General features: G+C 38.1%; 1 protein-coding gene across 1 annotated transcript in view; it reads right to left on the bottom strand.

Moving 5' to 3' along the window:
- Nucleotides 1–15,418, bottom strand: part of BEAN1 (brain expressed associated with NEDD4 1) — a 545,865-nt gene extending 530,447 nt beyond the window's left edge. The window contains exon 1 of the mRNA XM_044081820.1: nt 14,913–15,418. The gene's annotated coding sequence lies outside the window, so the exon portion shown is untranslated. The remainder of the gene's footprint in view (nt 1–14,912) is intronic.
- Nucleotides 15,419–17,225: the final 1,807 nt, after the last annotated feature.

The raw sequence follows: 17,225 nt of genomic DNA, 5'->3' as shown, positions 1-17,225 counted from the left end.
TGGAGTCTGCATGTCCTCCCTACATTCGTGTGGGTTTCCTCCGGGTGCTCTGGTTTCCTCCCACATTCAAAAGACATACAGTAGGTGGCTTGGACACTAAATTGGCCCTAGGTGTGAGAGAGTGCATGTGAGTGTGTGGTGCACCCTCTGAGGAGGGTTGGGCATTGGGCTGGCAACCCGATCCTGTAAAACCCATACCTGCTATGGAAACAACAAGTGCAGAAGGGCACTCATTCCTCCAAGTGCTGAATGCATGGGAGTGAATCCAGGATATTTGTATGGCAGGCATGGCTATAGGACTTTTGTTAGGGCAAAATAAAAAAAAATCAGAACTTCCCTCAAGGATAGCAATCCAAATTAGCTCAATTGCATTGATTAACCAGTGAAGAAGTTAATGTGAGAAGGGGATGGAAGAGACCTGAATGGTCTTGACCATGAAGACCAAAAAAGCAATGTACAAAACCTTGCACTTACAGTATATGTGTATTAGGCATTGGAAGCATGTGTTAAGTTCAGCTATTCATCTAGTCTATGTGAAAGCATGATTGCACTAATCTGATATTACACAGTATGTTTAATACGCACCAAGTACACACAGTATTGTACAGTAACTGTCTGAAATGCCAGAATTCTTTAGTGTGAGTCCTAGAATGCCAAGACTGAATGACGAAAAATGCAGACTTAAGAGTCTGAGAATACTGCTCCTCTGAATATTTCTTTTTCTCTTCTATATGACATCCCTGAGTTGGCCACATTGCCAGCTACTTATATTCTAGTTTTGCTGCTAAAGTCATATATTCTTCTTGTCATTTGCCTGCTTAAAGTTTCATTCTAGTGCATTTCTGTTTCTTACATTGCTGCTTTCCCCTTGTTCTTGTGTCTGCTCCAGCCCTGACTGACACATTGCCTCTGTAAATTTGATGCATTTGCATGGCTGTTCACCCAATCCCACAGAGCTAAGTAGCAGTTGGCATCCTCACTTGTGTATTGAGAGTGTTTTACTGCCTTAGCATCATCTAGGCTGAGATAAGTAACTTTGCTTGAAAAAGTGTATTTCTCTGTTATTTAAGCAAACCGCTGTTTTCTTAAATTATTTATTGAATATATCTACATTTTAATACTGTAAACTGCATTTGTTTCCAGTGTCCTTGCTGCTGGATTAATTGGTTTAAAATTGCCATAAAAGAGTTGTCTTAGATAGTTGTTGAATTGGTTTCATTTAACTTTTCACTTTTAGCTAACCTTTGTCAGTTTTTACATTATGAAGAAACTAAACTTTCCATATAAAACAACCTCTGAAACTGTACCCTGTAACTCAGTTGCACAAACAGCAACTAGTCTGTGTGCCAAAGGAGCACTTCCCCATGAATCTATTCTTGCATAGTCTAGTTTTTGGTTGCCAGTAACACACACACATACACACACACACTACACTTACCATATAGACCGCCATATGTTGAAACACTAAAAAACAATCTTCCTAATTCCCTAAGATCTCCCAGATACTCGATCCACTTAAATTATCTTCAGCAAGCCCAAAAGTACTTTAGCAAAACAACATTCCACACCATACATAGAGCCATACCCAGAGTCAGATCATGATCAAATGGGGCCCTAAGCAGGGTAATGGATCAGCCCCTCCCCCCACAGCAGCCACCCCACCCCATGCAGCCATTCAAGTGCCACATTATTTGGCTATTTCTATTCAGTTACCATAAACACTGTTCAAACCTGCCAGATTCTATTTTCTTCTTTACTTCTAAAATTATTACAGATATCTTAGGTTCATAGGTTCATAGGTGTGTACTAGGCTAACGGCCCTGGAGCCTTTAGAAGCCTAGCCCATAGGATTACCCTGGCATCATGCCACCCAACCTTAGTTCCTAGTGCCTCTGTCAAGCAGAGCCACTGGAGTGATCCCTGGGGTGAATTTTCTATTTCACATCCACTCATCAAGATTTCTCTTGAAGAGGGCCAGTGAGGTGCTCTGCTTGACATGTATGGGAAGTCTATTCCATAGCATGGGTAGTCTCTGGGTTATGAACCTGTCCCTCCAGCATGTTCTGTTGATTGTGGTAATGAGGTTGAGGTCTCTGGAGCATGTGGTGTGGAGGGATTGGGATTTCTTTAGATGTAGCATTTCTAACAGAGCTGGGTCAGACATGGCTTTGTAAGTCAAGCAGAGATCGCCTCTAAGTAGGTGACATAAGACAGAGAATAGTTGGAGTTTTTTTAATCTGTCCATATAGGGCAAGTGTTTAAGGCCCGGGATCCTCTTTGTGAGGTACTTTTGTGGCCTCTCCAGTTGTTGCAGGTGTCTAGTGAGGCACATGCCAAATGGGGCATTGTACTCGATGATTGGCTTAATGAGGGAAGAGTAGAGGGAGACAATGACCTCTTTCCTCCTGGATGCAAAACCCTTAGTAATGAGATGTACCACATAGAAGGACTTTCTGACCACAGTGGCAATGTGGTGGTCAAAAGAGAGGTTGCTGTCAACCTGTGTTCCCAGATCTCTTGTAATGCCTTCTTTGTTCAGTGGACTATCATCAATGTGGTAATTCAAGGGAACCAGGTTTTTCCCAAAGGGGATGAAGACACATTTTTTGTCATTGAACTTAAGGCCATGGTTCTGACACCAGTCGTTGGTCTCATTGAGGCCTTTCTGTAGGATGTCAGCATCACTTGGGGAGTTAATAATAGCTCCCAACTTGCAATCATCTGTGAACTTTGTCAGCTAGAGTCTCTTCATGTTGGCCTGGACTTCAGAGAAGTAGATACCAAACAGGAGAGGATCCAGGACCAAACCCTGTGGGACTACACTCGTGACTGGTCAGCAGTCTGACTTGGAGTCAGCTACTTTCACACTGTGGGTTCTATCTGTGAGTCAGTTTGCAACCCACCAAGTGATATAGGGGTTGAAGCCTAGCTTAATAAGTTTTTCTATGATTCCTATTTGGGAATGGTATCAAAGGCCTTGGCCAGATCAAGGTACCACCTTACCTTCATCCACAGCTCTGGTGACTGACTCAATGAAGTCGACCAAGTTGAGCAGGCATGATCTACCCTTTGCAAAACCAAAATATGTATGATCCAGAGTTTGGAGATTCCCTATATATTTGTTTATTATGTCCATTATGATGTGTTCCATAGTTTTGCATATCAGACTCATCAGGCTAATGGGGCGATAGTTCTCGGGGTCTGTAGTCACTCCTCCTTTGTGGAGAGGGATGACTGCAGCAGTGCACCATTTGGTAGGGACAAAGCCTGAGGTGAGGCTGTGATTGAACAGGGCACACAGGTGAGGTGCCAATTTACTCTGTAGTTCATGTAGAACACAGCCAGGGATACTGTCAGGTCCCATAGAAGCTGTATTCCTGGCCTTGGACAGTGCTGTTTTAACCTGCGCAGCAGTAATACTGGGTGACTGGCAATCTACTGTTATCGTGATTAGTCCTTTGGGGGAGAGAGAGGGGTAAAGTTAGCACTGAATCTGTCCGCCAGTGTATTTGCAATATCTGTTGGCTCGGTATAGGAGGTACCATTCTGCAGTAGCTCAGAGCAAATCTGGGTATTGCCATGGACATTCTTTACATAACTATAGAAGGCCTTGTGGTTGTCTTTACTATCTGCTGCAATTCTGTTTTCATAGCTAGCTTTAGAGGATTTGATGAGGGATCTCAACCTTTTGTTGAGGCTGATAAGGGTTTTTTTTCAGTCTTGGGACTTCACCTTATTCAGCATCAGTTTCCTCCTTCTGTTGTAGAGTTTGTTTATGGCAGGGGACCACCAGATTGGCTTCCTTTTTTTGAGGAGAGTGTCTTAGTTCTATTGGGTATGGTGAGATCAATGCATTTGTGTACGTGTTCGTACAGTGCATTGGTGTATGATTTGGCAGTCATGCAACTATTTCCATTTGCATGGGTGCCGTGAAGTTAGCCACCTTTGTTTTTAGGAGCCCAAAGCTAGCTTTGGAAAAGTTTTTCATGATGGTTACCTTTGTTGGGAGTCTGCAAAAGAGGGATATCTGGATTTAATTTAAAATTTTTATTTCAAATTTTATAGCACAAGCATTGATAGCCATTTGTTAAACAAACAATATAGTCTCACAATGAAAACAGGCTTAGCATGAACAGTAAACATCTCTGCCCTTGAAACTCACATTGATTGAAACGACATTGAAACCCACAAAGAAAATAAGATTATCTTTGGGCTTTTTTCAAACCACAGACTCCTTGTTCACATTTTTAGGACCATGCATGCGTATGTGTGTTCTTTGATTCACCTTCCTGACTGTATTAAATTATATTGCTAGAATAATACAGTACCACTTATTAGAATGTGTTTTACACTGGTAGTTTTGAACATTTTTCCAGTAAGAAATGAAACAAAATGTATGAACCAATAATGACAAAAGTACCCATTTCAGAACATTTCAACCATAAAAGGCAACTCAAACGTCTGTCATTGGTTCCCATTCAGAAGCCTGAAACATCATAAGCCTGAAAATCAAAAAACTCAAAATCCTGAAAACACAAATAATGCTAATATGTCACTATAAAGACACTAATATATCACACTCACCACCTGACCCTAAACCCTAACTCACTTAACCGCCCCCTAACCCCAATATTTGTCACTATTGCATACATGCCTAACCTGTGCCCAGCATGACCTAACACCACAGGGCTAACAATAGCAAAGCCACAATGACATCAGTATGTCTATTTTGTGTTTTCAGGATTTTGAGTTTCAGGATTTTGGTCTTTCAGGATTTTGGGCTTTCAGGATTTTGAGTTTTGATTTTCAGGCTTATGATGTTTCAGGCTTCTGAATGGGAACCCTGTCATTACACTCCATCAATATCAATCAATATGTACGACTTCTGCAGAAGTAAAAGTAATCTGAATAATTCCACATTGAAGAGATCTGTAACTAAAGAAGTGCTCTGTACTGGCAAAATGCTTCATATTTCAGTGTTTCATCCACAAATTCAGTGCCTGCTGCTCTTGAAGCATTAATTGCCTATGTCACATTAAAAAAAACTGATAAGCTGGTAATACTGCAACAGGGAATGGCTGGCAAACTGACAGCATGTTCATAGTTACTAGTCATCTCATCCAAAGGAGGACACACTCAGGACTGCAGAATCTCTATACACCACTTAAAGTGCACTGTAGTTTCAGAAATCCATCCACACGGTGTGACAGTAGATCCCACATCCTTCTGCATCAAAGGGAAGTATGCTTCCTGTTGTGCTACCAGCCCCACTTTCAAATCAAATTCCACAGCACAAACACTGACTGCCATTTTCTAAACAAAACAGATGAACATTGAAAACAGACAGCATGAGCAGCAGTAAATTTATCTTTCCTTGAACCTCACAATTCCTTGAAAATACACTGAAAATCACAATTCTTTTAGCATTCTGGTAGTTGGTGTAGAGGATTCAGGCTCTCGTCTGTAATGAAACTGATAAATCCTTCAGCAGTCTGGTAGATGGTGTCAATGATTTAGGCTCTTGCATCTTGTAATTAAGGTACAGGGTTTGAACCAGAGTAAGTTAATTGACTAACCTGCCATCTTTAAGTAGGGCATTTCTCAAACGCACACACACACACACACACACACACACACACACACACACACACACACACACACACACACACACACACACACACACACACACATACATGCACACAGACAGTTAAATTCCAAAATGGTCAGTTGCAAGTACTTCTCAAATAAAAGAATGGCAGAACGGTGACTTAAATTTCATGTATGGATGACAGCTGGTTGGAAGTACTTCTCAAATGAAAGAACAAGAAACTCCATTCCGTACAAGCTTTCCTCACCTTGGAAAATGCAGACATCAATGGAGTTACCGAGACATGGTTTAAAGCTGCTGAGAGCACCTCAACATTGCAAGGACACAATGTCTTCCACACATTTATACAAGCTACTGCAGAGGCAGAGACTAAAGGTGGAAGTGTCTCAGTCTACATCAAAAACAAACATACCTCAAGGTTGGTCAAGCAGGATGAAGCGCTTGAGCTTCTCCATCTCCAAATGACCATAGGTAGAGACCCATATCATATCCTTGCAAGCTGTAGATCACCCTCTATGACCCAAGAAACCCATAGCTCTACTTAGGCCTACTGGAGACTGTTACTATATATCCCTATACTATATTTATGGGAGACGTTAACTACCCATCTATAACTGGGAATCTTACATGATAGCAAAGAATTCTGGACTTTGTAAACACAAACACCCTGGATTAGTTAGTCCAGTTCCCATTGAGGTACAAACATACTGGATCTGGTACTCACGAATATGGGAGAATCCTGCCCCCCTTGTAGAGTCCTCTGATAAAGTCAGACCATAAAGATATCTCCTTTGAAATAATTATCAGAGCTGTGACCCTAGCAAACTTGTAACAGTTACGAATTACTCTAAGGCAAATTACCTATTATTAAGTGATTACCTCATAACATTTCAAGCCCCTCCAAACCTGGAGAACACAGCTGCCTATACAGAATTGTACAAAGAAACTCTGTACAATCATGTTAATTGATGGACAGCGATAGCTGTGTCTGCCAGACACAAACTCAAAAAACAAACCATCCTGGTGGAATCCAAACATAAACAGATTGTACAAAAAATGTCAGCTAAAATTAACTAACTAAAACAAGAAAACACAGCAAAACATTTTATTTTTCCTACAGAAGAGATATCTTTGTGCCATTTTATATGAGCCATAGGCAGAATGAATTTTGATCCTCAAAACTAAGTGCAGTCCCAGAGTACATGCTGAAACCAGGACACAGATAAAATATGGGTTTTACATAGGAGATCAACAAAAATAGCATATGGTCTTCACAACAAGTCAAAAGAAAAAAACAAAAAGGCTACAAAGTATGTGAAAGAAATGTATGGAGTTAATACGGGCATGCGCTTAAAAGCAGTATATTAAAACTAAAATAAATAATCTGAAGATACAAGGTAGAAGTTTATGAGGGTTACAATAAAGAGCTTATATGAAGACAAAGACAAGCACATTTTGAAGATACAGAAGGTTCATAATGGTTTTAAAGAATAATAATTTTAATAGAAATGGAAGATGATGCAGACATAAAAGCAGAATATGAAGTTAAAAGGTAAAATGTAACACTTTCAAGGGAAGTAGAAGGAACGTTGTTTTTTTTTCCTTTTTTGGAGACAAGAGGGTGGGTAAGTCATGCTGAAGAGGATGCAAAATCAATAAAGTAACAGTTCATAACAGCATAAACTTGACAGGAGGCGATTCTTATACTGGGTGGAAAAAAGTTATTTACTTAGCAAATTCTACAGCTTGTTAAAAGTTGGTAAATAGGTGGGGCAGGCTTCACATGAAATGCTATATCTATGCTTCCATAATAGGCCTTGTATCATGATTGCGTCATGGTACCACATGATAGGAATGTGAAATGAGACCTCATACTGATTACTGAGAAAGAAAATCCTATTCTGTGGATTGGCACAAAACAACATGCTTTACAAGAACAGCAGTTAATATAGGGTTGAAACACATACAGTAACAGATATAGATTTACTGTAAAATCATTCTCCAAGTCTCCACAAATGTGATTCAAAGCTTTTAAGTGAATATATCAAATTGCTATGATGATGGTGAACTTAAATGAATCACTTACCCATGACTTCTGGAACTATGGTTTTATATGCATGGGTTTAGTTTGTGTTCTTCCAGCAATCTTTAAATAAAACCCTCATTCTTAGCAATTTCTGTATGGATTTATTTCTTTATTTTCTGTTCTTTGGAGATGCATACAGTCTGATAGGCTAGAAGGTCATGGCTGTGACTTGCTAACAAGCTTCGTCTTTTAACCCCTGGTTCCTTTCATTCTTTCTATGGCTGCCCACTGTCAGCCTCTGGGAAAACCATTTAATCAGATCTGCATTCAAAGGTTAAGCTTTAGAAGAAGCATTAGACTTAATGGCAGTTACATAATTGGCATTGAATTATTAAATAAATCAAAACTGCTTAAACAAAATTCACACCGAACAGTTTCTGGGCTTCACTTTGTTAAAACCTGTTAATTCTGTCCAAAGTAGACTATGAATAGAAAAGTGTATTTGGCTGGAAATCCTCATTACTCTTAGCATTTCACCTCAACAAGCTACAACAGTCATTATTTTATTTTTTGAAGCTATGTATAGTGCATGATTCCAGAAGATCTTTAAGTCAGAAAATTATTTATTTTCTGTAATACCCCTTTCCCATTATACCGTGGTTCATATCATGTCACTGATTATATGGAAGACATTTTTATTACTAAAGTAATAACTGCCTCCAGCAGTCCTCATGATATGTGACATCATGGATAATTTCAATGACATGCTTGCAACACTGAGGTTCAATTTTATCGGCATAGAATAGTTTTAGTAAAGGCTCCTTGCTATCAACTCATTCTAAATATTATAATCTACATACCATTTTATAAGTGGTGCCATTTTTATGTACTGTCCTCAGCAACCTTTCACACAGCTATCAGTTCGTATTCCCTATTCATCCTGCTCAGTTTATGACACTGGGCCAGATTCAATAAAGCCTATACTAAGTGTACACGGTATGTATTCAATACACTTCTTATCACATTTTATGTGCATTCTAGGCACTCAGAAAGATTACACTAAGTGTATATAGTCTACACTTTGTGGTAACCTTTATGAATCCCTGTCACTATTTAAAGCTGCAAGAATATTAATAGAAAAACTAAAATTAGAAAAAAGAAGGTATGCATTATGACCGTGTTATCTGTTCACTCAGAACAGTGTACAATTAGTGTAGGCTTTATTGAATCTGGCCCACTACTCTCTTTGCAAGTCTGTTTCTTAAGCTGCCACACCTGGTACTGCTACATGGTTCCAGTGTTCCCCTTGCTGCTCCAGGATTTTTCTGTAAGACCTACCTATGGCCAGTCCCAATACCTGTCATATAAAGAGGCAATGTCATGAAGACCACAAACATTTACTGATGCATGACACTGTAACACTAAATCAAAATTTCACAAATGATGAGATAGCCTAAACAAATCCATGCATTGACTTGACTTTTTGGTACTGCAATCAAAACCGGGTCAAGCTAAATGCTCAAGAAAATATGTAGATAATTTCAAATTGGTGGTGAATAAATAATGTACAAAGGTATAATGACATTGTTGATGGTGGTTATGGTAGAGGTCAGCTTCTGTCAACTGAACAAATGACAACTCACTGCTAATACAAAGATTTACTCTAATCCTGATGTACAGTGCTCTGCGTGCACTAAATTTTGCAAACTCTCTTTTCTTGTAAGCAACAAGGCTTCCGGTCAGACTGGAATACTATGACTGTTCTATGGACTCTGACTAATGACATATTGAATTAACATAGAGAAAGGTAGACTCTTTTCACTGATCTCTCAAGAGTCTTTGACTTTGTAAGCTACACCGTTCTGCTTATCCATATGCCAGAATTTACTATTAACTCAAACTCTAAAGCCTCTTATTTCCAAGACTTCCTTACACACAGATATACAGTCAAAGCGGCCTAATCCATATGAGCTTCTGCCCCTTTACTCATAGGTGTACCCTAATTATCCATCCTCTTACTTCATATCTTCATATACAAACTCCCAAATGACCTTCCAAACTCCCACTGATTTCTTATACTCTTGACATGGTTGCACCCAGGTCCAGACCCTCATTTTCTAAAAATATAAATCCAACCACAAGATAACCTTTAGACACTTTCTAACTTGATTATTAAGAACAAACTACTACTACTAAACACTAAAAATTTACAAAAGGACAAACAAGAAAAAGCCATGCTTTCTGGAACATAATAGAAACAAACAAAAAAAAATATCAGAATCCTTAAATATTAAAAATTCTAACAATCTTCACATTGAAACTACAACTTCTTTCTTTACCATTTGTTAACTAGGTAGGTGAGCTGGTCAGATGATTCTTCAGTCACAACCCATATGAAAAAAAAACAAAAAACAACAAGACAAGGAAACATTGTACAAAGAACGTAAATAATAATTCAAACATCAGCACAGAAGTTCCATAACATAAATAGCAGACACAAATTGCTAATGAGACTAAAAATTAAGCAGATACTGTATTATCCATATATGCAAAAAAAAACAACATTAAGAAAGAACTGTTATGCATAAATATATACAATTTCAGTGAATTATTTGAGATAATACATATATGTTTAATGGCTGGGCAGAAACAGTAGTGATTGTATAGACAGCCATTGCCTCTGTAGCATTTGCAACTGGTCTTACTGTATAGATGCTCAGAGAGGGATTTATTGAAATCAGTTTGTGTGTTTAGGCAATAGACTGGCATTGAATAGAGAGATGGGATTTTGTTCCATATTAGTGGGCTTAGTCTGGAGAAAGCATGTTCTCTCCAATAATTGTTTTAGACTGTGCTCTCTTTAGCAGTATTCTTTCATCTTGTCAGTTTCTCAATATTTAAACAAGTTCTCTGGTAGTTTTCATTTAGTATTTTGTAGATAAGAAAGCAGGCTGCTCTTTGTGTTACAGGAAGCCAATTTAAGTTATAAAGGAAGATGCAGTGATGTGTCTGAGTGCCAACTTCATTAAAATATCTATGTAATTTGCCTCATTAAATCCCAAATTTACTTTCAAATCCATATTGAAAACACATCACACAAAATCACCTTTTACTGTTTTATCTCTGAAGATCTCACAGTATCTTTCCCCCCAGATACAACCACCACTGGTAAAGGGATTTGTTTCACCTAACATGAATATGATTCCCCTTCATTATTACAGGTTTATTCAAGAATACTCGCTCCATTAGTAGCCCTGCAGTCAAGATTTAATTCTACAACTTCCAGGACTAACCTGGAATGCACCAACCACAGTTTCTCAAATATAGCACCAAAACTGTGGGATTCACTACTTCTCTGTCTTAAAGAACCAACCTCCTAGTCCAAAGTTTGATTTCAGCTTAGTTTAAGGCCAATCTTCACAAAAAAAAAAAAAAAAAAGCAAATATAAGTGCTTTCTCACAGGCCACATCACATAACTGGCAATAATTTCACAGCAGATGGATAAAATCTGCCATCAGGAGATTGTTAACAGACATTTGCCCTGAAGTTGACTCGTATATCGGGATGCACTCCAATGCATTACTATTTAGTATAAACATCTCTGAGACTGTTTTATTCTGGAAAAAGGCAAATACATGTCTTCTGTCTCTCACATACACACACAAACATGCACACATACCTTTCTCCTTTGTTCTATAACTACAGAATGAGAAAAGCTGTAGTTTGAAGATCTGTGCTTTAAGCCACCTTAATTTGAGTAGCCATGTTTCAGGAAATAAACAGCTCTAGTAATCTTCTACACGAATGTAAAATGGCTCATGCTAAATGGAAAAGTAGTTTAGCACACTTTTGGTGAAAATGACAACATCTTAATTAGATATACTTAGGAGTCCTCTTTCCTTCACTATGTGCTTTCATCTGAAGTCATGTTCATGCAGACCATTCCATGTTCATAACTGAATCTCTCACTCCTAAAATCACTTTCAAGGCAAATTCCAGTAGATTATGCTTGTTTTAAGACATTATTTATCAGAGACACAGCAATCTGCAGTTCACAATCTCACATTGCTCCTGTAATTTTACCTAAACATTGTGAAACTCTGTTTACACACATCATAAGGCTTTTTTCACTTATTCACTTGCATTTCATAACTAGAACCTTGACTCTCGCTAGCTGATTTTGAGCTACTGAAAGATGATAAGCAAACATTTTAATAAACAAATGACTACAGTGACCACACTGAAATCATTAAATGATATGAACACTTCTCAATGATGTCTTGTTCAGGACAGAACTACCTGAATTAAAGGACATTAATTATTTCACTATACTAAAACATTTCTGCATTTGAAAGCAGTTCATTCATTCAGCATTCCTGTGTACACAGTCAAGACTGCACTATACTGCATTAGTCACATAGGGCATGACAAAACAACAGGATCTGACAATAATAATTATTTTATATAGATTGGTTTAATTATTTCTGTTTACCTATAGGCACACATATATATTTATACACATACATGTATATTACACATATACATTTACATATATATATATATCTGCATAAATTATACACACACACACACACACACACACACACACACACACACACACACACACACACACACACGTATATAAAACACAGACACAAACCCACACCTATATGAGTTGTTGCTGTACACATTTTGCCACATGTTGAACCACTGGTGTTTTTTTGTCACTGATTCAGTTTGTCGAATTATATGTGATCCTGGACTTAATATAAATAATTTCAATTTTGGGGGGTCTGGAGCAAAGCCCCCTTTTGGATGGTGTGAGGGGTTAAGTCCCCCAATATAAAAAGTGGCTATTAATTTTACGTTTGGTAACTGCAGCTTTAACTAATTGGTTTACAGTTGCAATTACTGTTTTGTGATGCCTTTTGTATCAATTAATGGTAATGCTGATGAGTATGGTCGATGTTTTGTGTTTCTGTCTAATTCACTGGCAATATTCATTATAAACACACACACACACATCTATACAGAATATGGTCTAAAATTTGTAGAACTGAAGTGCTTTGTACTACAAGAACAAATAGAATACATGGAAGAAATGTATTTCAGGGAAGTATTACTGAGAAACAAACCAGACAGCTAAATTATATCAAACGTGTAAGCTTCGGTTAGAAAGTACTATTAAAAAATTAAACAAGTCTCAAGAGACTAAATGACCTACTTTTGTTTGAGTACTTCAGTACTGACCTCAGTACATTATAGGTGACAAAAATGGGCTTCAGTTAGTAGATCACATACCAGATTTTTTTTAAAAAATATCACAAAAAAAGGAAACACTTGTATGTTATTTTTGTTTCAGCCTCCATGCATAGTGATGGTTTTACATCACAAAAAGAAATATTCCTATCTAGACTAATTTAGGCAACAGACAAATGTGTGTTACACTCTGCCATGACATGTAGTCCTCTTTAAACATGTCTCTAGTAGCTACTTTCTATCCCTTCAGGGGGATTTGACACATAAAGCACATTACTTACCCTCCTGAGAAACATTTTTGTCACAGAAAATTTACTCTTAAAATATACAGGCCCTAGGTACTGCAATTAATTCATATTCACTCTCTAGAGAAAAAGACTTGAAGATGTAATGTATAACACTACAACATGAGATGAGTGTTATAAATATCTTACAAAAGAATTTCAATACCAATCCTACACTTGCTCATTTTCTTCTGCCAAAACTTCAGTTACAGCTTCTAATCCAAATACAGCTTGTTGCGTCTTTCGGTTTTTCCCGGTTAGGGGTCGCCACCGCGAAACTCCGGTCCGCTAATGACTGACAGTAGATTTTTACGTGCCGAGTTGCCGGCCCTGACGCACAACCTTCAACGAATGTACGCCCATTCAAGCATATCTCGACACAGAAAACGCTCTAGCTGAGAATCGAACAGGGCAACGTTTTACTGTGAGGCGATAAAGCTACCGCAGCACCACCACCGCAGTACTAATCCAAATACAGCACATTTACTAATTTCATCAGGAACAGATTTGCTAACTTTTTTTGTTTAATTGGAAAGGACAGAAGGTCAGACACATTATTACAGCATCCTGTAAAATTATAGTACACTTGTTCAAGTTTTCAGCAGTTTATGTAGATCATCTAGAAAATAATTGAATAATGCATGGTACCAAGTGGTTAGCACTTCGATTTGTTCTTGAAGGAAAGGTGTCTCCTACTGTACATAGTGAGTAGAGTGATTTTACACATACAGACATCTCCTAATGTACACTTATGACATTTCCGCCTTGCTGTTATCTGAGTTTGTATTTTTAAGTGTTTATGCTAAATTACATCACGATATCTCTTTAATCTCACAGAGGGGGTGGATAACAATTTTAATAGCAGGGAAAGGTGATGATTTTTTAGATCATTCTCTACCAAACATGCAGATAGTTATTGTTCCCGTGAGCCACAGTGCATTGCTGGAAGCACATCATCCCGCACAATCCAGGAACCTTAATTATATTATCTTTAAAATCCACGATTAATTATTACGATCGCAGGCAGGCAAACCGCATAAGTAGTGTGAATTGCCAGCGTCATATAATACACATATATTTAGGTGTAAAGCAAATTTAGACTTGTGCATAGAAATGGGCAGGCGTGTGAGTATTTTAGCGCTGGATCAGCAAAATCCATGGTTACAGATCTCAGAATACTGTAGGTGAAAATAAATGTGTGTGCGTGCGTGTGTGTGTGTGTGTGTGTGTGTGTTCATACCTGGCAACTGTCCAGATTTACCTTTCAGCTATCCAGATTTCAGCAGAATGTCCAGATAATTTGTCTCATATTTTTGATCTGTTCCTCATAATATTTTGGTTTTCTTGCAAATCATCTATATGTTATCGTGGACTAAAGTCAGAAAATAATAATAGACATTTGAATTTCAGACATCACACTCTTCCAAAACAATCATGGTAATGCAAATTCTGTTATTCTATCAACTTTCTAAGTTTGTAAGAGCACTATTTAAAATTTGTCCTTATTTTGGGGCCTCTGCCCCTATTTTTTATGTCTTTGTCCAGACTTCTTGCTGTAAGAGGTTGAGAGTGTGTGTGTGTGTGTGTGTGTGTGTGTGTGTGTGTGCGCGCGCGCGCCTTTATTGCGCTTCAGGCACCCACACAAAAGGTTATGCTGATTAAGTTAATTAAATGAATGTCAAATAAATAATTTACAGTTTCACTGATGCTCTTCCCGATTAAAACACCTATACATACCTGCCGAGTCGCTGTCTACTATCTCCATCCACTTAAACAACAAAATTTCTAAATGTCATACTGGTTAATACGCGGGAGTTATCTGCTCAAACATTCCGTTTCTGTTTTCAGAAAGCATTGAGGCCATTCATCCCAGCGACAATCACCAAAGATGGCATCCCGTGGATAGCACTGCTTTCCTTCCACACTTCTTAGCAAGTCTACCCATCAACGGACCTGAAATTAATCCTTCTTACAGCATTCATGCTACTACATTCTGTAATATTACTGGTGTGGTGGGGGCAGTCACCAACAAGCGCATTCATTAAATTCCTCATAAAGGAAAACTGGGAATATTTGGAAGGTGCAGGGACGATCCTCCCACCGTTTCCCTGAGAGAACTACAGCGCGAACCTGAGGCAGCAATGGAATGTGCCAAGCGGTGTGCAGAGACGTCGTATGCGCAGCAATGCGTTCCTGCTGTCAGGAGGTGCAATCCATCTGCCACTGTGCACCTCTGGGATCAGGGAGCTGCTACCTCATACGAGCAAAGCAGCTGCATTTCTTCACAGGTTGACTAATTCTTCACCGCTAAGGTGTAATCGCAATAAGAGCGAATTGCTTACAGAATGTAGCCTGCAAGATTAATATCTTTATTTTGCAGTAGCATCGGATCCGTATCTTTATTATCCTTTCATTGCATATGGTTTATTTTTGCAGTGCAACGAAATGTTTGTGAGACATGAAAAATTGTGTTGATGTCCAGGATAGAATACCTTCACGCACTGTGAAATTTTGGCCTGGGGGAATATAGAGTACAGCTATACATAGAAGTGATAAGGAGTTCAGCATTTCTGAATTTTGGAATAGGATTTTACTATGAGGTAAGGTTATAGTACTTGGGATAAATGCAATTCTATCTGCTTTTTTGTGTGTTATGTCTGCCCTGATTATATTATATCCCAGAGGTGGAATTTCAGATTCATTTATATTGGGTTTAAGACATGTTTCTGTAGCAGCTAAGATATCAGGAGTTTGTTGTCTTAACCAGGCATGGAAGCCAGTTGTTTTATTGTCCATACTACAAATGTTAATTAAGTGTGACAAAGTTAATTAAGTCTGATTGTGATATGGTTATTTGTGAGTGAGAAGGACACGTGTTTGGGTGGATCTCTCCAGACAAGGGGACAGAAGTGAGAAGAAAAATATTTGTTCAGGATAGAGTTGTTACATATAAATGACTGAGACTTAAAAGTAAAGGTCTTAGAGTTTATGTGCAGAATTTTGAATCTGGGGGAATTTGGGAGGACAATGTTAAATAAGATAGGAGAGATAATGGAGTAGCTTTGAAGCATGTTGTGATATGGATGTGGAGATTATGACAGTACTTATCTATATATTAAGTGATATTTTATAAACATACATGAAAGGATAGAAAAGGATATTATCAAGGAAATGAGAAGTAAGAATGTTCCTCAAATAAAGGTCACTGTGATGCAAATATAAAGGTGGATCAGCTAGACAAGAAGTAGAAAGCAAAGAGTGTAACTAGAGAGAGGTATATGAGAAGGATTATGATAGGAAGGAAAAATCAAGGGCAGAGTGGAGATGTAGACAGTGGGTGTGAGAATGTGTCTAGACAGGTGACAAGATAAGGGGTGGAGCAAGGTAACTGCAAATGTAGTTGATGTGTGGTGGATGGGAATTGGGGGTAGGGGAGCAGAGTGAGCCCGAGTGAAGTGGGGGTGAATAGAATGGTTTACACCAGGCCACAAAAGTGAGAATTATGGGGATAAACAATCAGTAAGCTTGTAAATTTCTTTATGTATACATTACTACTATTCATCTTCAACCGAAGCTTATATCTGATTGTTGAAATAAAGGTTTTTAGAAATAAATTGTGCAAAAACTCTACAAATGTAAGGTATTCATGTAAAATTAGGGAAATATCTAATTTATTCAAGGTAATTTTAGATTGTAGATAGCACTTAAAGTTCAGCTATATAGGAATGTTTATAAGATGACAACAGGATTTATATAAAAGTTACATAGGGAAAATACAGAGGGTTGTGTAAGGGTAATACAGAAAGACGTGCATTTATAGTAGAGAGACAAACTTAGGTTGTGGGTAATGTTTTTAGGGGAGTTGAAGCCACTTCTCTTGAGTTGACATAATTGCTGACAATTCCACTTCACACATCAGTAGTGCGTGTTATAAAAAATAAGGCTGTATAAACTGCAAGCTATGAGAGACTGTTCTAGACTGTGAACTCAGAATTAGTTTGTGAATTGTATACTGAAGTATAACAATGGAAATCTTACAAAACACGTCTG

Source organism: Protopterus annectens, chromosome 8.part1 (genome assembly GCF_019279795.1).
Source record: "Protopterus annectens isolate FY-2018-M chromosome 8.part1, PAN1.0, whole genome shotgun sequence".
NCBI lineage: Eukaryota > Metazoa > Chordata > Ceratodontiformes > Protopteridae > Protopterus > Protopterus annectens.
Note: the sequence above shows the minus strand (reverse complement) of the source record. Positions and strands in the feature narration are given on the sequence as shown.